This window comes from Hylobates moloch, unplaced genomic scaffold (assembly GCF_009828535.3).
Source record: "Hylobates moloch isolate HMO894 unplaced genomic scaffold, HMol_V3 SCAFFOLD_3, whole genome shotgun sequence".
NCBI lineage: Eukaryota > Metazoa > Chordata > Mammalia > Primates > Hylobatidae > Hylobates > Hylobates moloch.
The window spans coordinates 159,596,112-159,623,044 of NW_026652278.1; positions in this window are offsets into that span (position 1 = coordinate 159,596,112).

A 26,933-nucleotide genomic window follows, 5' to 3' on the forward strand; every position below is an offset into this window, starting at 1 on the left:
CCATGCCCCAACCTCTTATATCTCTGCACCCTGATCCCTTATTTCCATGGCCCGACCTCGTATCTCTGCACCCCGACCCCTTTCCCGCTTTTCTGGAGGGAAAGAACCCCTGAACCCCTTCCCTCCCTGTCTCTACTCTCCCTTTTCTTTAAACTTGCCTCCTTCACTATAGGCAACCTTCCACCCTCCATTCCTCCTTCTTCTCCCTTAGCCTGTGTTCTCAAGAACTTAAAACCTCTTCAACTCACACCTGACCTAAAACCTAAATGTCTTATTTTCTTCTGCAATGCCACTTGACCCCAATACAAACTCAACAGTGGTTCCAAATAGCCAGAAAATGGCACTTTCAATTTTTCCATGCTGCAAGATCTAAATAATTCTTGTCATAAAATGGGCAAACGGTCCGAGGTGCCTGATGTCCAGGCATTCTTTTACATGTCGGTCCCTCCTTAGTCTCTGTGCCCAGTGCAACTCATCCCAAATCTTCCTTCTTTCCCTCCCACCTGTCCCCTCAGTCCCAACTCCAAGCGTCACAGTCTTTCTAATCTTCCTTTTCTGCAGACCCATCTGACCTCTCCCCTCCTCCCCAGGCTGCTCCTCGCCAGGCCGAGCTAGATCTCAATTCTTCCTCAGCCTCCGCTCCTCCACCCTATAATCTTTTTATCACCTCCCCTCCTCACACCCGGTCGGGTTTAGAGTTTCATTCCATGAGTAGCCCTCCCCCACCTGCCCAGCAATTTCCTCTTAAAAAGGTGGCTGAAGCTAGAGGCATAGTCAAGGTTAATGCTCCTTTTTCATTATCTGACCTCTCCCAAATCAGTGAGAATTTAGACTCTTTTTCATCAAATATAAAAAACCCAGCCCAGTTCATGGCTCATTCGGCAGCAACCCTGAGACGCTTTACAGCCCTAGACCCTAAAAGGTCAAAAGGCCATCTTATTCTCAATATACATTTTATTACCCAATCTGCTCCCGACATTAAATAAAACTCCAAAAATTAAATTCCGGCCCTCAGACCCCACAACGGGACTTAATTAACCTCACCTTCAAGGTGTACAATAATAGAGGCAGCCAAGTAGCCATATATTTCTGAGTTGCAATTCCTTGCCTCCACTGTGAGACAAACCCCAGCCACATCTCCAGCACACAAGAACTCCAAACACCTGAACCGCAGCTGCCAGAGATTCCTCCAGAGCCTCCTCCCCCAGGAGCTTGCTACAAGTGCCAGAAATCTTGGCACTGGACCAAGGAATGCCCACAGCCCAGGATTCCTCCTAAGCCGTGTCCCATCTGTGCAAGACCCCACTGAAAATTGGACTGTTCAACTCACCTGGCAGCCACTTCCAAAGCCCCTGGAACTCTGGCCCAAGGCTCTCTGACTCCTTCCCAGATCTTCTTGGCTTAGCAGCTGAAGACTGACACTGCCCGATCGCCTCAGAAGCCTACAGGAACATCACAGACACTCTAGGTAACTCTCACAGTGAAGAGTAAGTCCATCCCCTTCTTAATCAATACGGAGGCTACTCACTGCACATTACCTTCTTTTCAAGGGCCTGTTTCCCTTGCCTTCATAACTGCTGTGGGTATTGACGGCCAGGCTTCTAAACCTCTTAAAACTCCCCAAATCTGGTGCCAACTTAGACAATATTCTTTAAGCACTCCTTTTTAGTTATCCCCACCTGCCCAGTTCCCTTATTAGGCTGAGAGACTTTAACTAAATTATCTGCTTCCCTGACTATTCCTGGACTACAGCTACATCTCATTGCCGCCCTTCTTCCCAATCCAAAGCCTCCTTTGTGTCCTCCTCTTGTATCCCCCCACCTGAACCCACAAGTATAAGATACCTCTACTCCCTCCTTGGCGACCAATGATGCACCCCTTACCATCTCATACTATCTCATTAAAACCTAATCACCCTTACCCCGCTCAATGCCAATATCCCATCCCACACCATGCTTTGAAAGGATTAAAGCTTGTTATCACTTGCCTGCTACAGCATGGCCTTTTAAAGCCTATAAACTCTCCTTACAATTCCCCCATTTTACCTGTCCTAAAACCAAACAACTCTTACAAGTTAGTTCAAGATCTATGCCTTATCAACCAAATTGTTTTGCGTATCCACCTGGTAGTACCCAACCCGTACACTCTTTACACTCTTTTGTCCTCAATACCTTCCTCCACAACTCACTATTCCGTTCTTGATCTCAAAGATGCTTTTTTTTCACTATTACCCTGCACCCCTCATCCCAGCTTCTCTTTGCTTTCACCTGGACTGACCCTGACACCCATCAGTCCCAGCAGCTTACCTAAGGCTGTGCTGCCGCAAGGTTTCAGGGACAGCCCTCATTACTTCAGCCAAGCTCTTTCTCATGATTTACTTTCTTTCCACCCCTCTGCTTCTCACCTTATTCAATACATTGATGACCTTCTTCTTTGTAGCCCCTCCTTTGAATCTTCTCAACAAGACACACTTCTGCTCTTTCAGCATTTATTCTCCAAAGGATATCAGGTATCCCCCTCCAAAGCTCAAATTTCTTCTCCATCCGTTACCTGACTCAGCATAATTCTTAATAAAAACACACTGGCTCTCCCTGCCAATCATGTCCGACTAATCTCTTAAACCCCAACCCCTTCTACAAAACAACAACTCCTTTCCTTGCTAGGCATGGTTAGATATTTTCACCTTTAGATACCTAGTTTTGCTATCCTAACAAGACCATTACATAAACTCACAAAAGGAAACCTAGCTGACCCCACAGATCCTAAATCCTTTCCCCACTCCTCTTTCCGTTCCTTGAAGACAGCTTTAGAGACTGCCCCCACCCTAGCTCTCCCTGACTCATCCCAACCCTTTTCATTACCCACAGCTGAAGTGCAGGGCTGTGCAGTCAGAATTCTTACACAAGGACCGGGATCACATACTGTAGCCTTTTTGTCCAAACAACTTGACCTTACTGTTTTAAGCTGGCCATTATGTCTCCATGCAGTGGCTGCTGCCGCCCTAATACTTTTAGAGGCCCTTAAAATCACAAACTATGTTCAACTCATTCTCTACAGCTGTCATAATTTCCAAACTCTGTTTTCTTCCTCACACCTGACACATACACTTTCTGCTCCCTGGCTCCTTCAGCTGTACTCACTCTTTGTTAAGTCCTACAATTACCATTGTTCCTGGCCCGGACTTCAATCCGGCCTCCCACATTATTCCTGATACCACACCTGACCCTTATGACTGCATCTCTCTGATCCACCTGACATTCACCCCATTTCCCCATATTTCCTTCTTTCCTGTTCCTCACCCTGATCACGCTTGGTTTATTGATGGCAGTTCCACCAGGCCTAATCGCCACATACCAGCAAAGGCAGACTATGCTATAGTACAAGCCACTAGCCCGCCTCTTAGAACCTCTCATTTCCTTTCCATCGTGGAAATCTATCCTCAAGGAAATAACTTCTCAGTATTCCATCTGCTATTCTACTACTCCTCAGGGATTATTCAGGCCCCCTCCCTTCCCTACACATCAAGCTTGAGGATTTGCCCCTGCCCAGGACTGGCAAATTAGCTTTACTCAATATGCCCCGAGTCAGATAACTAAAATACCTCTTAGTCTGGGTAGACACTTTCACTGGATGGGTAGAGGCCTTTCCTACAGGGTCTAAGAAGGCCACCGCAGTCATTTCTTCCCTTCTGTCAGATATAATTCCTCAGTTTAGCCTTCCCACCTCTATGCAGTCTGATAACAGACCAGCCTTTATTAGTCAAATCAGCCAAGCATTTTTTCAGGCTCTTAGTATTCAGTGACAGACTAATGGTCTTTTAAAAACACACCTCACCAAGCTCAGCCACCAACTTAAAAAGGACTGGACAATACTTTTACCACTTTCGCTTCTCAGAATTCAGGCCTGTCCTCGGAATGCTACAGGGTACAGCCCATTTAAGCTCCTGTATAGATGCTCCTTTTTATTAGGCCCCAGTCTCATTCCAGACACCAAACCAACTTAGATTGTGCCCCAAAAAACTTGTCATCCCTCCTGTCTTCTGTCTAGTCATACTCCTATTCACTGTTCTCAACTACTCACACATGCCCTGCTCTTGTTTACACTGCCGGTTTACACTGTTTCTCCAAGCCATCACAGCTGATATCTCCTGCTGCTATCCCCAAGCCGCCACTCTAAACTCTTAAAGTAAATAAATAATCTTTGCTGGCAAGGCTATGCTGAACCTCCTTAGGCACTCTCTAATTAGATGTCCTAGGTCCTCCCAATTATTAGTCCTTTAATACCTGTTTTTCTCCTTCTCTTATTCCGTTTAGTTTTTCAATTCATACAAAACTGTATCCAGGCCATCACCAATAATTCTACACGACAAATGTTTCTTCTAACAACCCCACAATATCACCCCTTACCACAAAATCTTCCTTCAGCTTAATCTCTCCCACTGTAGGTTCCCACGCCACTCCTAATCCCGCTCGAAGCAGCCCTGAGAAACATCGCCCATTATCTCTCCATACCACCCCCCAAAATTTTCACCGTCCCAACACTTTACCACTATTTCATTTTATTTTTCTTATTAATATAAGAAGACAGGAAGGCCTGACACCATGTTTCCTAGGTGGCTGAAAATATGCTTACCAAGCCAGAATGTGTATCTAGGTCCTTTACAACTTACAACTACTGCTCTACTAATATAATCAAAACCTTTTAAAGATTGTCTAAATTTCAGTCAAACAAAATTTATTTTTGCAAATGATAAAACCAAGGTATATAGAAGTATATGTTAAAACTTATTTTAATTAGAATTGAGGACAGTAGCTGCTTTTGTAATTTTGACATGAATAGCATGCAAAGAAAAAATTACTACTAGAAAATTTTTCAATTGATTTTCTGTCTAGATATGCAGTTTTCTTATACTGTTTTAAAATATATAGACTATGTCCAAAACAAAATTTAAACCTGAATGAGAATGCTTATAATGTTATGTGTTTTTTTAGTTGTAGCAATTACTTCAATAATATTTTCTTGAAATAACAATTTATAAAATTGTGGGAGTTTTACTAACTTATTGCCTTGAATATCTTAATGTTCCCAGATGTCTATGACCTCACTCCCTTTAATTATGTTTTACACAGTCATTCTCTAGCTCATTCTTTCACACAGATTTTAGGCAACAAGAAGCAAATATGCGAACATTTTTTAAAAAATGAGACTTTTATAATAATTCTATTCAAGACTTTTCAAGAGTTATTATAAATTGTAAAACCATGGGTCAAACAATCAAATGAAGGCATTTTTGCTCCACAGACTATTTCCAATTTCAGAGAAAAAAATAAAAGATTCTAAAAATTACCTACTTTTTTCAAAGAAAAAATGGATGCAACTAAAACTCAACTCTATAGTGCCCCTGACCACTAATGTGAAGTTTGAATGACAAAAAGGTACGGGCTTCCAAAGTAAACCATTTATTGACATGATATTAGAGATAATAAGCCCTCATAACACCTGCAGACCATGACAGCTGCCCGTGTCGCCACCAGAACATGATGCATGCACACTTATACACATACACCACACCTGCACACAATACACTTTGCCTCACTGAAATGTAACAATCCCAGAGGAATTCATACCTGACTAAGGCTCAAAAAATTTCTAAATTATAAAAAAAGAAAATAAAAGAGAGAGGCAGAGAAGAGCGTAAGCAAAACTCGGATGAAGAACATATAATAAAAGTAATTAATCAATGAAATCATGACTATTTTAGAAAAACATGTAGTTTATTTTAGTATCAAAGAAAATTGCAGACACTGTGACTTCTCCCTTAAGACCAAAAAAGGAGAGGTACAAAAATGAAATACAATAGTTCACGGAAGGGATTACAATATAGCAAATAGAGAAAATATAGTTGATTTCACTCAGGATAGATGAAATAAAAGAAATTTTAGAGAATAAAATTACTTCATAAAAAATGACTAAAATTAGAAGCACAGAAGCGGAGCTCGTGAAAATCTGGGCAACAAAACAAAACAAAATTAGGAAAATAAATTGAATGAATTGATAAAATATGATACATAAGACAGAGAAAAGAACATTAACATATGCATATACTGGTGTTCTATTTAAAAAAGAATATTGTATATATTTAAAGTGTACATATGATATTTTAATAGACATACACATAGTGAAATGATTCTTTACAGTCAAGCAAATTAAGATATCAATCACCTTCCACAGTTACCATGTGTGTGTGCGTGTGTGTGTGCGTGTGTGTGTGTGTGCATGTGCGTGTGTGTGTGTGTGTGTGTGTGTGTGTGATGTGTGGTGAGAGCACCCAAAATCTACTGTCTTGGTAAATTTTCAGTATACAATACAGTATTACTAACTATCACCTGCAGGCTCTACATTGGAGCTCCAGACTTCTTCATCCTACATAACTGCAAGTTTGTACTTTTTGACCTATATATCCACATTTCCTCTCCCTCTTCTCCTCTGTAACAATTATTCTATTCTGTTTCTTTGTATTCTACTTTTCTTAGGTTCTACTTATCAATGATATCACGCAGTGTTTTTCTTTCTGTGTCTACTTTATATCACTTAATATAATATCGTCCAAATTCATCCATGTTGTTGCAAATGGCTGTTTCTCCCTTTTTTAACGCATAATAATACTCCATTTTGTGTATGTGCATGTGTGTATGTATATATGTATATGTGCACCTATGTATATATAGGTATATATGTATAAATATATGCATATAAATATATATTTATGCTAAAATTTATCCATTCAGGGCTGGTGCGGTGGCTTACGACTGTAATCCCAGCACTTTGGGAGGCCCAGGTGGGTGGATCACTTGAGCCCAGGAGTTCAAGACCAGCTTGGGCAACATCACAGGGAGATCCTGCCTTTACAAAAAATACAAAAAGAAAAAGAACTAGCTGGCTGTAGTGATGCACGCCTATAGTCCCAGCCCCTCCAGGGGCTGAGATGGGAGGATAGCCTGAACCCAGCGGCAGAGGTAGCTTGAGCCGGAGATTGCGCCACTGCACTCCAGCCTGGGTGACAGAGTGAGACCTTGTCTCAAAAAAAAAAAAAAAATCTATCAGTGGACACAGATTATTTTCATATTTTGGCTATTATGATAATGCTGCAAAGAGCAGGGCAACATAAATATCTCTATGAGGTACTGATTTATTTATTTATTTTTAGGGGATGGTTGGTCATTTGGCAGCTCAAATTTAATTTTGGAAGGAACCTCTATAATCTTTCCATAATGGCTTTACCAATTTACATTCCCCTCACCAGGGTACAGAGATTCTCTTTTCTTCACACGTTGGCCAGTTTCTCAAAATGCGCTCAAAAAGTTGGAATGTTAGACGTGTGTTTCAGTGCCTTCTATCCTCCGGGAGAACCTGAGAGCTGGGGTTTATCTCACATTCACTCTGCACTAAGCCTGGGAGAGAATCTGTGGCAAATCCTTGCACTCTGGTGCAGACTGCACACTCTGAGCCTGGGGAGATGGCCGATGAAAGTGGCTCATTTAGAAACCACTTCTTTGTTATCTGCATTCTGGGGAGATTCACGGAGGCAGAGCCCCTTCAACAGAATAAGGTGACTTAGGAACTGGCTCTTGGATGGGAACTATTAAAGTTGAGGTGCCTGATGCATGCAAAAACTCTTTTCAGGAAGAATCTGTAATCCTCCTTTTTTTCCTGTAGGGAGCTGGTGGGGAGAAAGCACGGAATGTACCCACATACTACCTATTCGGGCTCCTGGAGCTCACTGTATACCTGCCCTGTCTGTTCCACTTCCAGATGCAGGCTCGTTAGAAGCCCAGCCCTCAGGGAGCAGCTGGGAAAGTATGCTGACAAACCCATTTTAGGGAGAAACTGAGAGCTGGGTGTTCTATCCTGTTCTCTCTGCACTGATCCTGGGGTAGAGTCACTGGAGGTGCACATGCACCCACTTAAACCACCCCTTGTGGTCTTTTCCACTCCCGGAGTTAGGTGATTAAGAGACATAGCCTCAGTGGAGGGGAGCTGCAAAACTTGGGATGCTCTATCTGTGGTGCAATCCCTTCACTGGTCAGGGAGAAGTTGGCACTTTGAGAATTCCTTCTCATTGTACTGTGCTGTGGTTGGGGTGGGGGTGGTGCCTCACTTTTTGGCATGGATAGTTTCGCAGTTGCCCAGTGTGTGGAAATCTCTCAACTAGATTCTGGCTTTCTCTCCGAGGTATCTGATGTATGTGTAGATGTTTATTTTCTGTGTTTCTGGGAGGAAAAGTCAGGAGCCTCCTGTTTTGTCATCTTACTGATTCCACTATCTGCTGGCGTTTCCGAAAAAGAGACTTAAACGAAAGAAACCATAGGCAAATAAGCTATGCTAAGATAAATGCAGACATTTTCCTGAAATAAAGAAAAAAATGTAAACCTGTACATTAACACTGTATAGTATTAGGAAAAAAATTGGTTTAAAAAAATAACACCAAAGCTTATCCTCATGACATTACTAAACTTTTTGGCCAAAGAATGTTCTTAGAACAGTCAAATACAAAAATGAAATAATCTACGAAGGTTGAATATAGACTTCTTTAGAGCAACCTACAATAACAAGCTGTATGCAGTAATGCCTATGGGGCTACATAAAACATAAAATATGGTGGTTGGGGATGTTTTTCAGTATGAAGGTAATAGACTCACATTTTCAAACATACATGCAGTCAAGGAGTAGAAATTACGTGCAACTTCCCAGACCAAACTATTTGATGGTGAATGTCAGAGACAACTATGATTTGAATCGAGCTACAGTTCCCTGAAATACAACAGTTAAATGAACAACACTAAATTAATTTATATATAAAACTAAGGGAGTTACACTGACAGGGAGGATGTATAGTAGCATAAGAGAATATAACATTCATAAAACTCGACACGATAAAGTTTATAATCTAACAAAATACAGGAGATGTGGGGAAAATGAAGTGGGAGCATATATAGCTGTGTTTTTGTTTATTGCTTTAAAAAATCAAGAGTCAGAACCTAAAATTGAAACATAAACTTAACAAGAAACACAACTTGCAACCACTTTTAACCCCACCATCATGTACATGTATGCTCATGTGCACGCACACACACAAAAGCACATGTACAAACACACACATTCTGATTTTATGGAATTATATCTCTTCTTCACTGCTTTATTGAGGCATAATTGCCAAAGAAAAATTTATATATTCAAAGTATACAACATGATTTTATATATATGGGTGTGTATATATGTATGTGTATGTGTATATATATATATACACATACACATTGTGAAATGATTACCAAAATCAAGTAAATTAACACACCATTACCTCATATAGTTACCATTTTGTGTGTGTGTATGCAGTGAGAACACAGCAAATTTTATGTATGCAATGTGGTGTTATTAACTATAGTCACCATGCTGTGGCGGATTAGATCCACAGTACTTATTCATTTTATGGCTGAAAGTTTATACCCCTTAACCCCATTTCCCCCAACCCCAGTCCCTGGTAATCACTGTTCAACTCTCTGTTTCTGAGTTTGACTTTTTTAGATTCCATACATAAGTGAGATCATACCGCATTTTTCATTCTGTTTCTGTTATTTTACTTAGTACAATATCTTCCAGGTTTATTCCTATTGTCGCAAACAGCAGGATTTCATTCTGAATTAAGGCTAAATAATATTTTGTTTTATTATTATATGTATGCAACATGTTCTAATCCATACATTTGTTGACAGATACTTAGGTTGTTTCCATATCTTGGTTATTGTGAAAAATGCAACAGTGAATATGGAGATGCAGATATCTCTGGGAGAAACCAATTTCAATTCCTTTGTATGTATCCTCAGAAGTGGAATTGCTAGATCACTTGGTAGTTCTATTTTTAATTTTAAAAGAAACCTCCATGCCATTTTCCATGATGGCTGTACCATTGCCATCAACAGTGAGCAAGAGTTGCATTTTTCCACATCATCATTAATTTATCTGTTGTCTTTTTGAGAAGAACTATCCTAGCCGACATGAGGTAATAACATTTTTGAGTTTTGATTTCCATTTTCCTGATGATTCATGATGTTGGGTACCTTTTGATTTACCAGTTGACCATTATATTTCTTCTTTGGAAAATTTATATTCAAGTCCTTTGCCCATTTTTAAAATCAGATGATTTATTTTATTGTTATTTAGTTATATGACTTTCTTGTATATTTTTGATATTAACCCCTTATCAAATACATAACTTGCAAATATTTTCTCTCATTTCATAGATTGTCTCTTCACTCTTATTGTTTTGTTGTTTGTTTGTTTGTTTTTGCTGTACAGAAATTTTTTAGTTTGATATAGTACTACTTGTTTGTCTTTGCTTTTGTTACCTGTAATTTTCAGGTCATATTTTAAAAATAATTGCCAAAACCAATGTTAAGGAATTTTTCCTTACGGTTTTGCTTAGGAATTTTATATTTTCAGGTCTTACATATAAGTTTATTTTTAGTTAATTTTTTGTGTATGGCATATGATAGGATTCAGTTTTATTCACTGGAATGTGGATAACCATTATTGCCAACACTATCAATTGACAATATTATGCTTTTCCCCATTATGTTCTCTTTATGCCATTGTCAAAGATTAGTTGACTATACACTTATGGGTTTATTTCTCTTTTCTTTATTCGCTTACATTGTTCTATGTGTTTTTTTCTATGCTAGTACCATACTGTTTTTAGTAGCATAGCTTTGTAATATAGTTTGAAAGCAGGAAATGCTTTCAATGTTACCTTCTAAACTTTTTATGGTTTCAGGTCTTAGATTTAAGTCTTTGATCCACTTTGAGTTGATTTTTGTATTGGGTGAAAGATGAAGATTGAGTTTCATTCTTCTACATGTGGCTTGCACATTATCCTGGGACAATTTGTTTAATAGAGTGTCCCTTCCCCACTTTATGTTTTTGTTTGCTTTGTGAAAGATCAATTGACTGTAAGTATTTGGCTTTATTTCTGGGTTCTCTATTCTTTTCCATTGGTCTTTGCACCAATTTTTGTGCCAGTACCATGCTGTTCTGCTGACTATGCCCTTATATTATAGTTGGAAGTTGGGTGGTGTGGTGCCTCAAGATTGGTTCTTTTTGCTTAGTCTTGATTTTTTTTTTTTTTTTTTTTTTTTTTTGGAGATGGAGTCTTGCACTGTCACCTAAGCTGGAGTACAATGGTGCAATCTCGGCTCACTGCAACCTCCGCCTGCCGGGTTCACATGATTCTCCTGCCTCAGCCTCCTGAGTAGCTAGGATTACAGGTGCACACCACCACACCCGGCTAATTTTTTGTATTTTTGGTAGAGATGGGGTTTCACTATGTTGGCCAGACTGGTCTCAAACTCCTGACCTCATGATCAGCCTGCCTCGGGCTCTGAAAGTGCTGGGATTACAGGTGTGAGCCACCACGCCTATCTTTTTTCACCATACAAATGATCATTCAAGGCTACTATGAACATCCTTACACATACAAACTAGAAAACCTGGAGGAGATGGATAAATTCCTGAAAATATACAACACTCGTAGATTAAACCAGGAAGAAATAGAAACTATGAGAAGATCAATAATAAGCAGTGATATTGAAATGGTAATTAAAAAGTTATCAACAGGCCAGGCCTGGTGTGCTGACACCTGTAATCCCTGCACTTTGGGAGGCTGAGGTGGGTGGATCTTGAGTTCAGGAGTTCAAGACCAGCCTGACCAATATGGCAAAATCCGATCTCTACTAAAATTACAAAAATTAGCTGGGCATGGTGGTGCACACCTATAGTCCCAGCCTGAGGCTTCCCACTTAAACCCAGGAAGTGGAGGTTTCAGTGAGCCAAGATCATGCCACTGTACTCCAGCCTGGGTGACAGAGAGAGACTCCATCTGAAAAAAAAAAAAAAACAAAAAAAAAAACAGTTATTAACAAAAAAAACCTCCAGGAACAAAAGGATTCACAGCTGAATTTTACCAGACTTTCAAATTAGAATTTGTACTTACTCTATTGACACTATTCCAAAAGATAGAAAAAGAGGGAATCCTCCCTAAATTACTTTATGAAGTGAGTATCACCAAAATACCAAAATCAGGAATGGACATAACAAAAATATGAAACTACAGGCCAATATCCCTGATAAACATAGATGCAAAACTCCTCAACAAAATAATAGCTAACTGAATTCAATAGTATATCAAAATGATAATCCACAATGATCAGTGGGTTTCATGTATGAGAGGCAGGGTTGGTTTTATATCCACAAGTCAATAAATGCTATAAACCATATAAACAGAATTAAAAACAAAAACCACATGGTCATCTCAATAGACTCAGAAAAAGCATTTGACAAAATCCAGTATCCCTTTATGATTAAAACCCTCAGCAAAATCGACATAAAAGGGACATACCTTAAGGTAATAAAAGCCATCTATGACAAACCCGACAACATTATACTGAATGGGGAAAAGTTAAAAGCATTTCCCCTGAGAACTGGAGCAAGACAAGAATGTCCACTTTTGCCACTTCTACTCAACATAGTACTGGAAGTCCTAGCCAGAGAAATCAGACACAAGAAAGAAATAAATGGCATCCTAATCAGTAAAGAGGAAGTCAAACTGTTGCTGTTTGCTGATGACATGATCATACACCTAGAAAACCCCAAAGGCTCATCCAAAAAGCTCCTAGAACTGGGAAATTAATTGAGCAAAGTTTCAGGATATAAAATTAATGTGCACAAATCAGTAGCCCTGCTATAAAACAACACCTCCAGTTGTTGGGTAGAATGTTCTGTAAATATCTGTTAAGTCCACTTGTTCTAGGGTATAGTTTAAGTTCATTGCTTCTTTATTGGTTTTCTGTCTTGATGACCTGTCTAGTGCTATCAGTGGAGTATTGAAGCTCTCCACTCTTACTGAGTTGCTCTATCTCATTTCTTAGGTCTAGTAGCAATTGTTTTATAAATTTCGGAGCTCCACTCTTAGGTACATATATATTTAGGGTTGTGAAATATTTCAGTTGGACTAGACCTTTTATTATTTATTTATTTATTTATTTATTTGAGACAGAGTCTCACTGTGTCATGCAGGCTGGAGTGCAGTGGCACTATCTCAGCTCACTGCAACCTCCACCTCCCAGTTTAAGAGATTCTACTGCTTCAGCCTCCCTAGTTGCTGTGAGTACAGGCAACTGCCACCATGCCCAGCTAATTTTTGTATTTTTAGTAGAGACAGGGTTTCACCATGTTGGCCAGGCTGGTCTCGAACTCCTGACCTCAGGTGATCCACCTGCCTCGGCCTCCTGAAGTGCTGGGATTACAGGCATGGGCCACCACACCTGGCCTAGACCTTTTATTATTATACAGTATCCCTCTTTGCCTTTTTAAACTGTTGTTGGTTTAAAGTTTGTTTTGTGTGATGTAAGAATAGCTACTCCTGCTCAGTTTTGGTGTCCATTTGCATAGAATATCTTTTTCCACTCTTTTATCTTAAGTTTATGTGGGAGTTTATGTGTCAGGTGAGTCTCTTGAAGACAGCAGATACTTGGTGAATTTTAAGCCATTCTGCCGTTTTATATCTTTTAAGTGGAGCATTTAGGTCATTTACATTCAAAATTAGGATTGAGATACGAGGTGCTATTCTATTCATCTTGCTATTTGTTGCCTGAATAGCTTTTTTTTTCTTTCATTGTGTTGTTGTTTTATAGGTCCTGTGAGATTTATGCTTTAAGGAGATTCTATTTTGGAGTATTTTGAGGATTTGTTTCAAGATTTAGAGCTCCTTTTAGCAGTTCTTATAGTGCTGGCTTGGTAGTGGTGAATTCTCTCAGCATTTGTTTATCTGAAAAAGACTGTCTTTCCTTCTAACCTTCATATGAAGGTGAGTTTTGCTAGATACACAATTCTTGATTGATAATTGTTTTGTTTAAGGAGGCTAAAGATAGGGCCCCTATCCCTTCTAGCTTGTAGGGTTTACAATGTAAATGCCCAAGTGCACTACTTATAAATCTGTGTACGGGAAGGATTTGTTCCTTCATTATTTTTCTTTACAGTCACTCCTAAGTGCCACTTAATGCAGCTCCAGTATTTTTTGGTCCCATTAACACATTAAGCTGAACCACCTGCGAACCTGGTCCAAGTTTTCTTTTTCTTTCTTCAACTCATCATAAAGAAAGTTTATGAAGCTATTAGATGCTAAATTTAGAGAGAGGAGTCAGTGTTAAAGTGAGAAGTGGCATAGGATTCTAGCCGCCTATTTGCATAAATTAATTCTTTCCTCTGGACTTGCTTGGTGTGATCCCAAAATGTTATTTTCATAGTTTGATAGATTGATGCCGTACCTGTCTTACCTTGTGATATGGTGTATCTGAGAGAGCTGAGCTTATGAGAACAGGTGCAGTCACCTAACCTTGTGGTTTATGCTGCAAAGAAGAGCCTTGTTCCAAAGCACTGGGGGTATGTATTGTGAATTGCATAAATGGGCTTGCCCTTTACACAGAGCTCTTATGCATCTCAAGACAACTTCATTACATATGATACATCCACTCACTGAAATAACACTGTTTGCAACAAAGCTTTTAACCTTCTTGATAAGAAACATCTTTAAAGAAGTATGTTTCTAGATAGATTAGGGAAGTTTTCCTGAATTATCCTATCCAGAATGTTTTCCAGATATTTCAATTTTTCTTCTTTTTCTCCCTCAGGAATGCCTGTTACTATGCATCTGACAAAGGACTAAAATCCAGAATCTACAAGGAACTAAACTCAACAAGAAAAAATAATCTCATTAACAAGTGGGGAAAAGATAGGAACAGACATTTCTCAAAAGAAGATATACAAGAGGACAAGAAACATAAAATAAATTGCTCAGTATCACTAACCGTCAGTGAAATGCAAGTTAAAACCACAATGAGATGCCATATCACACCGGTCGGAATGGCCATTATTAAAAAGTCAAAAAACCACAGATGTCGACAAAGATGCAGAGAAAAGGAGCACTTATACACCGTTGGTGCAAATCTGAATTAGTACAACCTCTATGCACAACAGTATAGAGATTTCTCAAAAACTAAAAATAGAACCACCATTAGGCCCAGCAATCCCACTACTGGGTATCTACCCAAAGAAAGAGAAATTGTTTTATATATATATATCTGCACTCATATGTTTATCACTGCACTAGTCACAGTAACAAAGTCATGGAATGAACCTAAGTTTCCATCAAAAGATGATTGGATAAAGAAAATGTGGAATACCATGAAATACTACACATCTGTAGAAAAAAAAATCATGTCTTCTGCAGCAACATGGATGTAACTGGAGGTCAAAATACTCAGAAACACAACATCAAGTAGCACATGTTCTCATTTATAAATGGGAGACATGTACAAACAGAGAAAAATAATCGAGGCTGGGGACTTCAAAAGAGGGGCTTGGGAGGGACTTGAGAGTTGAAAAATTACCTACTGGATACAATGTTCGTTATTCAGGTAATAGGAACATTAGAAGCCCAAATCTCAGCTTTCCACAATATATCCATGTGTCAAATCTGCATATATACCCACTGAATCTATAAAAATAAAATAAATAAATTTTAAAAAGCATGTTTCAACACTTCATAGAAACTCTACAGTTTGGTTATTAACATAGAATCTTCTGGGTCTCATGGTCAAGTAGCAACAGAGCTAAATCTATTCCTAAGAGTTCTTTTTCTATGAACCTCAAAACTGACAGCCTTAAGAATTATCTAACTAATAGTCTAGAACAATATTCCTAAACATGATATATTCTTCCTCCAAAATCCAAAAAGTTCCACAAAACACTGTGCCTTTCTGTTGGAGGTGGTAGGTACAAAGAAAAATAACTTGACCTTGATTTTAGAGTACATATTCTGATGTGGACTAGATCATTAAATCACTAAAATAATAACCAATATGGCAGTGTAATTATGATTATAGGTTTTATCTCTGACTCTTGGCAGCCATGTTTGCTAGGAAATTATTTGCCATGGTGTGCTCACCAAATCCAATTTACACAATATTATTACAATAGAGGGCCACAATGATGCTCTGTTGAATGCCAAGATGAAAATGGTATCTTCTTCTAGAGAGGATGGAGGTAGCCTACCCCTGTGATAGGATAGTGAGTGTTGTCTATATTTTCCTAGGTGAATTTGAACTACTACATTTACGCTCTTTGTGCGATTAAAAAGGACATATCTTCCAGATCAATAGAAGCTTACCAAAAGTTACAGTATGTATTGATCTCTTCTGGTAATGATATTACATCCAGCACAGAGCTGCAATTGGGTTTTCACACGCTTAATTATGCCGTAGTTCTCTGTCGTCTGCCACGATCCATCTGTTTCCTTTTTAAGAACTATGTAAGTGAATTAAATTGAGAATACAATAAGGTGAAATATCACTGAATCATTTGTGTATTTGAGGCAGCATTAACCTCTGCTGTTTCACCCAGAGTATCATTTGGCTTCGGATTTACTATTTTTTTTTCTGGGAGAAAGATGTGTAGAGTTTTAGGGCTTATTAGTTACCCTAATTTTTTCATTAGGGAACTCACTTCAAAGATTAGAGAACAAATGTGAGGTTGTTCCAGCTGCAAGTTATATTTATCTAAATTATGTACTTTGGTGGTGGGGAAAAGAAATGAGGTGGTTCCACAGCTTTTTTGGATCCACCACTGTGAGAAGAACTTGGGCTAAAATTTGTCGTGCCACCATTTACCCTCAGTCCTACAGTTATGATGGCATTTTGGTTTCCCTAGAATTAATGGAAGCTCAGGTTCTGTATCTAATAACCTCAAAAAGATCTGATATCCCTCCTTCTAATAAACAGTCACACAGAACAATGGCTATAGAGATACTGGTGAAAGATGGAAAGATCAGCTTTTGTATATAATAGCAGTGGTGTTCAAGGTTCCTTCCATAGAGGAACTAACTTATAACAATATTTGGGCATGAGGACTCTGGATATTGGAAAACAAATTATAGTTTTCCATTATGTTGGCTGATACTAGCTTTCTGTTCACCAGATATTTAATCTTTTTTTGTTATAGCCTCATTGTCATTCTATCATTCTTATCTATTAGCCATCATTACAGATTCCTGTGGGTCACGGTCACAGTCCCCTGGTAGACATTTAGTGGCTCACTGTGATAATTAATTATATCCATCTTATTCTGGATGGTTAGGTACTATCAGCTAATCGCTCCAATTTAATCATAATGTCTGTGATGATTAATTTTATGCATCAACTTCGCTAGGCCACAGTATCTTGATATCTCATCAAACGTTATTCAAGAAGTTTCCATGAGATATTTTTTATTTAAGATTAACATTTACATTAGTAGATTTTGAGTGCAGCAGAATACTTTACATAATATGAGTAGGCCTCACCCAATTAATTTAAAGCCTTAATGGAAAAGAATAAATAAATAGACTCACTTCCTCTGAAGAAAAGGCAGTTCTGCCAAAAAAACCTCCCTGGATCTCCAGACTGCCAGACCCCTTGAAGATTTTAGATTTGCAAGTCTCCACTATGAGGGCCAATTCCTTAAAATAGATCTTTCTGTCTTTCTGTCTATGTCTTCCTCTTTCTCGCTCCATATGTATTTATATATTATTTGTTCTATTTCTGTGGAGAATCGTCACCAATAAAACATTCTTGTTAGCCAGGCGCGGTGGCTCACGCTTGTAATCCCAGCACTTTGGGAGGCCGAGGCGGGCAGATCACGAGGTCAGGAGATCGAGACCACGGTGAAACCCTGTCTCTACTAAAAATACAAAAAATTAGCCGGGCGTGGTGGCGGGCGCCTGTAGTCTCAGCTACTCGGAGAGGCTGAGGCAGGAGAATGCGTGAACCTGGGAGGCGGAGCTTGCAGTGAGCCGAGATCGTGCCACTGCACTCCAGCCTGGGTGACAGGGCGAGACTCCGTCTCAAAAAAAAAAAAAAAAAAAAAATTCTTGTTTACAAGAATGGACTCAATTATATGAAAGTATCTCCTCCCTTCAACCATAGTCTCCAGCTGCAGCTGCCACTGACTATGGAATGATACACATGCAAAATATTTGTGCTTTGGTGAAGGGCATGCTTTATGGACTCTCTGGAAGAATATTAACACAGGGTGAGTTCTCTATTCTCACATGGTAAAATTTATTTTAACATGCTCAAGCCTTTAAGCTTACTGACATCTTCCTACAGATTTTGACAACACATTTCTAGCATTTCCAACTCATTTTCTATAGGCCATCATCATGTCTGAACTTTAAGAAATGGTCCCTGAATGGTATTATTATCAACTACAGGTATCATTTTTATTATATTAAAAACAAAATTATGAGAAAGTGTCCCTTTGTCCATAAACATATCCTTCTCCAGGGCTTTATTCTGTCTCTGGTCAACATCTCTCACTTCTGTTCAACACCCTCAATATCTACTCTCATCATGTTCCCTCAATTCCTGCTGGTATATAGTATTCAAGTCCTACAACTCTTTTAGTAAACATGCTAATGCATCCTATAGCTGGGATTACTTTTCTCTACTAACTGTGCAAAAGCCAGACAGCCAATGGCTTATATGCCATAGAGAGGTATGGTAGATCTTGAAAAGAATAAACATGATCTTGGGAGTCATCTGACTTAGGTATGGCCTTAAGTCTTCTTCAATCAATGGCAAGGACCTTTTCCTTTAGTAAAGGGTTTCCTTCTTCTTCCTGTCTCAAGGATTCTGGGATATCTTAGGGTATAGAAGTGCCAAGGGCATATACACAGATGTTCTTGTCCACATCTCTAGCTCCCACTCCTTCCTTTTCTTTTCCTGTCTATAGCTTAGAAGACCTGCCAGACTTTGTTTTAAGAACATGTCAGCCTTTTTCCATAAATGCTCTTATGATTAAATCCTGGGGCTTATTGTTAATGTAATTTTCTGTCCAGCTTCAGAAGATGAGATTCTGCTGCCAAGGAGGTCTTCTGGTTTCCACCCATGAGCTGAGAGCTGGCACACCTGAGCTTGTCAGTACTTCCCAGATGATTAAAAGCCAACTCTACAATCATTACAATTACTATTTTACCATATATTTAAAGTGCTAAAGTTAATGCATAAACAGTCTTCCATTTTCATCAGTACCTCACTTTAATTTGTTATAGATGAGAGTCTTACGAATTGTGATTCAACAGCATGCCAAGAGTAGCACAAGGTCTTTCACCATAACCAAAATGGTTTTTATTATCATTTGACAAGTAAGTAGTCTGATACTGGGCTTGCACTGATTTTTTTAAGAGCTACTTGTGCTATCTACGGATTTACTTGGGTTTACTCTAGAAGTATGAGATCATGAGACAAGGATTTGAGTGCAGATAAGTTATTTTAAATGCGATCTCAGGTAGTACATGTGAAAAAGTGAGAAGAGTGCCACAGAGAAGGCCAGAAACCACCCCCTGCTCAACACACAATGTAGTGCTGATTATTATGGAGAAAACTGGCAACTGATCCTGTGTGAAATCATAATATACACCTCGAAATCTTGTTATTTGAGCATGGAAACATTTTCCCACTATTATCCCCATTGTTATGGATGGAATTACATCCTTCCAAAAAGTTGTTGAAGCTCTAGCCTCCAGCAACTGCTAATGTGACCTTACTTAGAAATAGGGTCTTTGCAGATGACCAAATTAAGATGAAGGCATCACAGTAGGCTCCAATCCAATTTGACTGTGTCTCTTGGAAGTTGAAACATAGGAACAGATACACAGAGAAGGAGAATATCATGTGAAGCGCAACCAGTTTGTGGTACTTTATTGTAACAGCCTAAGAAACTTATGCCACCATTGAATAAGTGTTGACCGCAAGAAATTTAATGCTCACATTTTCCTGATTGTATCTGCTTGAGGCTGAGAGAAAACATTTCCTTAGTGTCAGCCAGAGATCAGCTCAAACGGAGAAGAGAAATGCTGTGATTGAAGTGGTAGCTACCACGTGTGCTGCAAAAAGCCTGCTGCAGCTCCTAGTGATCTAAATTGAAGGATGAGACTTGGGAGAGCTCACCAACAGTATCAATGACAACACTGCACACATTCTTATGTATTCTCAGTATTCTCACTTGAAACTATCATGTTTTTATTTTTTGTTTTTGTTTTTTGTTTTTTGTTTTTTTGTACTCCTGAGCACCTTGAAAGTAAGATTCTCCTAGCAAAATAATAAAATCATAATGATAAGATTTTGTTAAGTACCTATTGATGAACCTAAATCCTCAGGATTAGCAGTGGGACTCAGGAACTCTTAAAGATCAAGCATAGAATGCAAAATCTAAGAAAAAATTGTACATGGGCTGAATTTATGAATGACCTCCAATGACCTTTATCCTCGTATAATCCCTTCCACTTTGAGTATGAGAAAACCCATAGATATCTTCAGACTTCATTCCTATGACGATGTTATGTTAAATAACACAATTGATCTTAAGATTGGGACACTACCTTGGTGGGCCTAATTCAGTCACCTGAGTTCTTTAAAAACAGAACACTTACTCCAGGTAGTGGCAGAGGAGGAAGACAAAGAAGAAAGCAGGAGAGAAAGTCCGATGAATTTGAAGCATTAGGGGAGGTTAATGTGCCATTGTTTCTTTGAAGGTGGAAGGACCATAGGAGAAGAAATGCAGGCAAACTTCAGGGGTCAAGAGAGATGCCCAGCTGACAACCAGCAAGAAACAGGCACCTCATTCTTGCAGTCTCAAGGCACAGAACATGGTATCAAAGATGAATTAGGTTGGAAGTGGATTCTTTTCTAGAGCATGTAGATAAGACCCCAGGCGGGCTATCACCTTGATTTTGGCCTTGTGAGACCCTAAGTAGGAATAAGCTGAGACTTGCCAGAATTCTGAAGTGGAGAACTGTGAGCTGATTCGTGTTTCTTTAAGCTTCTATGTTTCTGGTAATTCGATAACACAGAAATTAAAACAATACAAATAGCAAAGTGTGTAGTACATTTTTATGCTTTTAAAATATAATGATGAGGGATGTATATGAACTATTTTAGTTAATGCTCATATCTTGAACAACACTGATTTTACTCAGTGTTAAGTTCATAGTGCTAATTAGCAAAGCCTCTACTGTTGATCCTAAAACAAGAACAACAATTATAAATAAGTAATTTAATAGTTTCTAGTGGCCTCATCGGAGAGGAATCTCATAAATTAAAAAAAAAAAAATGGTGGAATCCCATTAGTCTTGCGGTGTGGGTGGGTGGTAGGGAAAGTTGGAGGTGCGTTAAATTCTCTTAAATGGGTAAAGATGCCAGGGAGTGTGGTAGTTCTGTTCTGTTCACCAAATGCTTCCACTTTTATTCTATATCATGGCAACAATGCACTTTCTAGGCTTCATGTGGTTGAATGGAGCCTTGTGACTTGGTTTGTCCAATGAACTTGAAATAGAAATTACATTTTTCACTTCCAGGCTAGACAATTGTAAATGCAATATCCTTCCTTGCTGTCTTTTTTCCTCACCTGGTAATATTTGAAATGTTCACTCAGGTTCTTCTCCCTGGAAACCTAAGTAACTACAATAATAAGCACTGCTGTAGGTGATAATACATTTTACAAGGAAGAAATAGATGCTTGTAAATTTAAACTATGAAGATTTGAGAATTACCTGCTACCACAAAATTAAGTAGACTATTCTGAACGATATAGAATGTACACACAAGTGAATACTTAGAGGGAACTAGCAAAGATTATGTTTCATGAGTCCAGGTCTGTGACATCATTTCTATCTCAGAAGAGTATAGGACAGTTGTGTTCAGAAATGCAGGCAAAGTTGAAGGCCATGAGAGAGTTTAGCCCCAACAGTGTGAAAGCATAAGGAAATGCCTACTGCTCTGGGACCAAAATGGGCCTTAGCATAAATACTCTCTTCAGGGAATGCTATAGCAGAGTAAAAGCAGCAAAAGCCAGAGTGGCTTAAAGACCAAGGAAAAGGGCATACTACTTTTAGATTGTTAAGAATCAATCCTGGCTGGGTGCGGTGGCTCACGCCTGTAAGCCCAGCACACTGGGAGGCCGAGGTGGGTGGATCATGAGGTCAGGAGTTCAAGACCAGCCTGGCCAACATGGTGGAACCCCATCTCTACTAAAACATACAAAAAAAATTAGCTGGGTATGGTGGTGCGTGCCTGTAATCTCAGCTACTCAGAAGGCTGAGGCAGGAGAATTGCTTGAACTGGGACCTGGGAGGTGGAGGTTGCAGTGAGCCAAGATTGCATCACTGCACTCCAGCCTGGACTACAGAGCAAGACACCATCTCAAAAAAAAAAAAAAGAAAATTAATCCTGGCCGGGCACAGTGGCTCATACCTGTAATCCCAGCACTTTGGGAGGCTGAGGCGGGTGGATTACTTGAGGTCAGGAGTTTGAGACCAGCCTGGTCAACATGGTGAAACTCCGTCTCTACTGAAAATACAAAAATTAGCTGGGCATGGTGGCTCTCGCCTGTAATCCCAGCTACTCAGGAGGCTGAGGCAGGAGGATAGCTTGAACCCTGAAGGCGGAGGTTGCAGTGAGCCAAGATCATGCCACTGCACTAACAGCCTGGGTGGCAGAGTGAGACTCCATCTCAAAAACAAAACAAAACAAAAGAATTAATCCAATGTCTTTGAAATCCTGTATTTGTTTACACTTAATTTAGACCCAACCTTTAAATTTAATGGTGATTCTTTGTTTAAACTCAGATTTAGACACCACAAAATTATTTGAGTCAAGATTAATTTATTACATTGTACGCATTACTTAAAAATACTATAAAGGTGCTTTAAATTAAACAAATGAAAATATAAAATATGTTTTGAGCGTGTAAGTTTTTTCTTTCTTTTTATTTGCTAAACATCTCTCATTACAGACCTTTCTTGGCATTTATTTCTTGACTGTAGACTTCATTCCTATACTGAAGAATTATAATTTATGTCACACACATAAACTCCACCTCTAAAACTTTTATTGTAAGCAAAGCTACTGGTAAATTATAGAGATTCATGGGAACGAGAAAGGTCTATGTAATTTCTTTTTTTTTTTTTTTTTTTTGAGACGGAGTCTCACTCTGTCGCCCAGGCTGGAGTGCAGTGGCACAATCTCGGCTCACTGCAAGCTCCGCCTCCCGGGTTCACGCCATTCTCCTGCCTCAGCCTCTCCGAGTAGCTGGGACTACAGGCACCCGCCACCACGCCCGGCTAATTTTTTTTGCATTTTTTAGTAGAGACGGGGTTTCACTGTTTTCTCCATCTCCTGACCTCGTGATCCGCCCGCCTCGGTCACCCAAAGTGCTGGGATTACAGGCGTGAGCCACCGCGCCCAGCCGGTCTATGTAATTTCTATTCCTAAAGATTGTGCTAACATAAATGAAAACAAAAGATTATTTAAAATTCATGTTTCAATTAAAAATAAAAATAAAATAAGTTGTTTTACTACTATATTTTATAAACTTACTCTGATTTGCTGCTTCAGAAATATTTCAATGAAATATGTCGTTTTTTTCTTTCAAAGTATTGTTTCCCCTTTACATATATCTGACAATGAGGTTATTTTTAAACTCAAAAGACATACAATCCCCTGACAGAATACTAGATTTAGAGAAGAGTGATAGTGTATCAATCCACGTGTTTGAAATAAACTCCATATAAGTAGTAAAAATGGTCTGCATGAAATTGCTAATGAAATCTACAATTCTAAATATATGCTTTTGTCCTTAACTTTCAATGATTTAGTAAGTTATTTATGAAATAAAATTGTTACATGAATAATTTAGTTTCCTAGAATGAATTATATCAGGATGACAATTAGATTTATGTCCTTTTATTTTATATACTATCATTTTACTTATATTGGAAAGATATAGATAAAATCCTCTGTGAAAGAGTTTAATGATTCTGAAAATTTCCCATCTTCTACTCATCAGCTTTTCAATATTGTTTTTCCCCTTGTAAGTTTTCTATCAGTTTTCTATCATAAGTAAATGAATAACAATTTTATAAATCATCAAGATCACTTTAGCTGATGAAGCAAAAATAGATCACTTGCGTTGCTACTTTAAAGTCAAGTGAGTGTTTCACTGAGATAAAATATGAATCATCTCCCATTTTATAGTCTATCTTGTGTTAAATATTTGAAATATATTTGAAAAGTATATTTGATAGACATAAGAAAGTTGTTCATTATGTTATAAATTTTTAAAACATATCTTGTGCTAAATTTTTGAAATATATTTGAAAAATATAATTTTATAAACAGGAAATCATTAATTATATCAAAAAGTGTTAAAAATATAAGGAAGCAATATAATAACTTCAGGTTGGTATCTGACGTTTTCAAGGGTACTGCATGATGTGATTCAACATACTTACAGTCCAACTTTTACGGAGAAAAATATTACAATTATTTGCACACGAAGGCGATCCAATGGTTATGCTATTTTTAGGTTACCTAAGGCAAATAGGTGCCATTTGGGGACCATGAAGGAAGTTGTATCTAAATCAGTGTTACCAACACCTTAGAGTGCACAGGAATTACTTAGTTAAAACTGTGGAATCCTGACCAAACCTGTAGTAATTCTGATTTGGTAGACCTGAGCTATATAGTCCATGAAAGTTCTGATAAATGTATCATATGTGATTTTGATGGTAAAATTCCATAAATCCAGTTTCAAAAAGCTCTTTTATAATGGAATTTTAGCCAAAGTCACCTAATGCTGTTATGTTTTCAGAGTGTGGTACACCCATGAGACCATGCTACCAAGCTGGAAAGATTTTCTTTTTGTATATTTTTTTCTCTTTTTAAAATTATATTTATTTTAGATTCAAAGGATACATATGTTTGTTGTATGGGTATACTTTGTGTTGATGGGGATTGGACTTTAGTGTATCCATCCCTCAAATATTGAATATGATCCCCAGTAGTTAATTTTTCAAACTTTGCTCCTGCCTACCCTTTCCTTTTTTGGAGTCCCTAGTGTCTATTATTGTTGTATGTATGTCCATATGTATCCATTCTTTAGTTCCCAGTTATAATTGATAACACGTGGTATTTGACTTTCTGTTTGAATTGTTTCACTAGGATAATTGCCTCCAGCTCCATCTGTGTTGCTGCAAAGGACACCATTTTATTTTTTAAAGCTACATCATATTCTACAGTGTATACACCACATTTTCTTATCCAGTCAACAGTCTGTGTACACTTAGGTTGATTCTTTGACTTTGCTATTGTGAATACTGCTGTGATAAACATACAAGTGCAGTTGTCTTTTTTATATAAGAATTTATTTTCTTTTGGGTAGATATTTAGGAGTGTGATTGCTGGGTTGAATGGTAGTTCTATTTGTAGTTCTTTGAGAAATCACCGTACTAGTCTCCATAGAAGTTACACTAGTTCTCATTCCCACCAATTGTGTATAAGCATTCCCTTTTCTCAGCACTCATCCATGTCTGTTTTTTGACTTTTTAACATTCTGACTGGTTTAAGATAAGATCTCAGTTTGGTTTTAATTTGCATTTCTCTAATGATTAGTGATGTGGAACATTTTTTAATGTTTTTGTTTGATGCTTGTATGTCTTTCTTTGATAAATGTTTGTTCATATTCTCTACCCAGTTTTTAAATTAGTCTGTTTTCTTCATATTGAGTAGTTTGAGTTTCTTGTAGATTCTGGGTATTAGTTCTTTGTCAGAGGCATCATCTGTAAATGTTTTCTCCAACTCTGTAGGTTGTCTGTATATTCTGTTGATTCCATCTTTTTCTGTACTGAAGTTTTATGGTTTAACTCCCATTTGTCTATTTTTTTGTTTTGTTGCATTTGCTTTTAGGGCCTTCATCATGAATTATTTACCTAGGCTGATATCCAGAATTTTTCCTAGGTTTTCTTCTAGAATTTTTACAGTTTCAGGTCTTAAATTTAGGTCTTTAATTCATCTGGAGTTAAATTTTGTATATGGTGAGAGTTAGGGATCCAGTTTTGTTCTTCTGCATATAGTTAGCCAGTTTTCTCAGCACTATTTATTAAATATGGTGTCCTTTCCCCATTGTATTTTTGTTGACTTTATTGAAGATCAGTTAGTTGTAGGGATGAGGCTTTATTTCTGGGTGCTCTATCTGTTCCATTGATTTGTGTGTCTACTTTTGTACCAGTACCATGCTGTTTTGGTTATTATAGCCTTATAGTATAAATTGAAGTCAGGCAATGTAATGTCTCTTAGAATTTCTTTGGCTATTTGGGCTGTTTTTTGGTTCCACATGAATCTTAATATTGTTCTTTCTAATTCTGCAAAAAACGAAAGTTATTTGATAGAAATTTCATTGAATGTGTAAGTGTCTTTGGGCAATATAATCTTTTTAACGATATTGGTTCTTCCAATCTATGAACATAAGATGTTTTTCTACTTGCTGGTGTCTTTTTCAATTTCTTTCATCAGTGTTTTGTGGTTTGCCTTGTAGAGATCTTTCACTGCTTTGATTAAATATATTCTTAGTTTTTCTTAGTGTGTGTGTGGCGACTATAATGGAATTGAGTTATTAATTTGATTCTCAGCTTGATCATTATTGGTGTATAGAAATGGTACTAATTTTTTTACATTGATTTTATCTGGGAACTTTACTGAAGTCACTTATCAAATCTTGGAGTATTCTGTAGGAGTCTTTAAGGTTTTGTAGGTGTAGGATGATGTCAACAGTGAAAAAAAAATTTGACTATCACTTTTTTAATTTGGATGCCTTTTATTTTTTTTCTCTTGCCTGATTATACTGGCTAGGAATTCCACTACTATGTTTAATAGGAGTGATAAGAGTAGACATCTTTGCCTTGTTTCAGTTCTTAGGAAAAATGCTTTCAATGTTTCCCCATTCAGTATGATGAT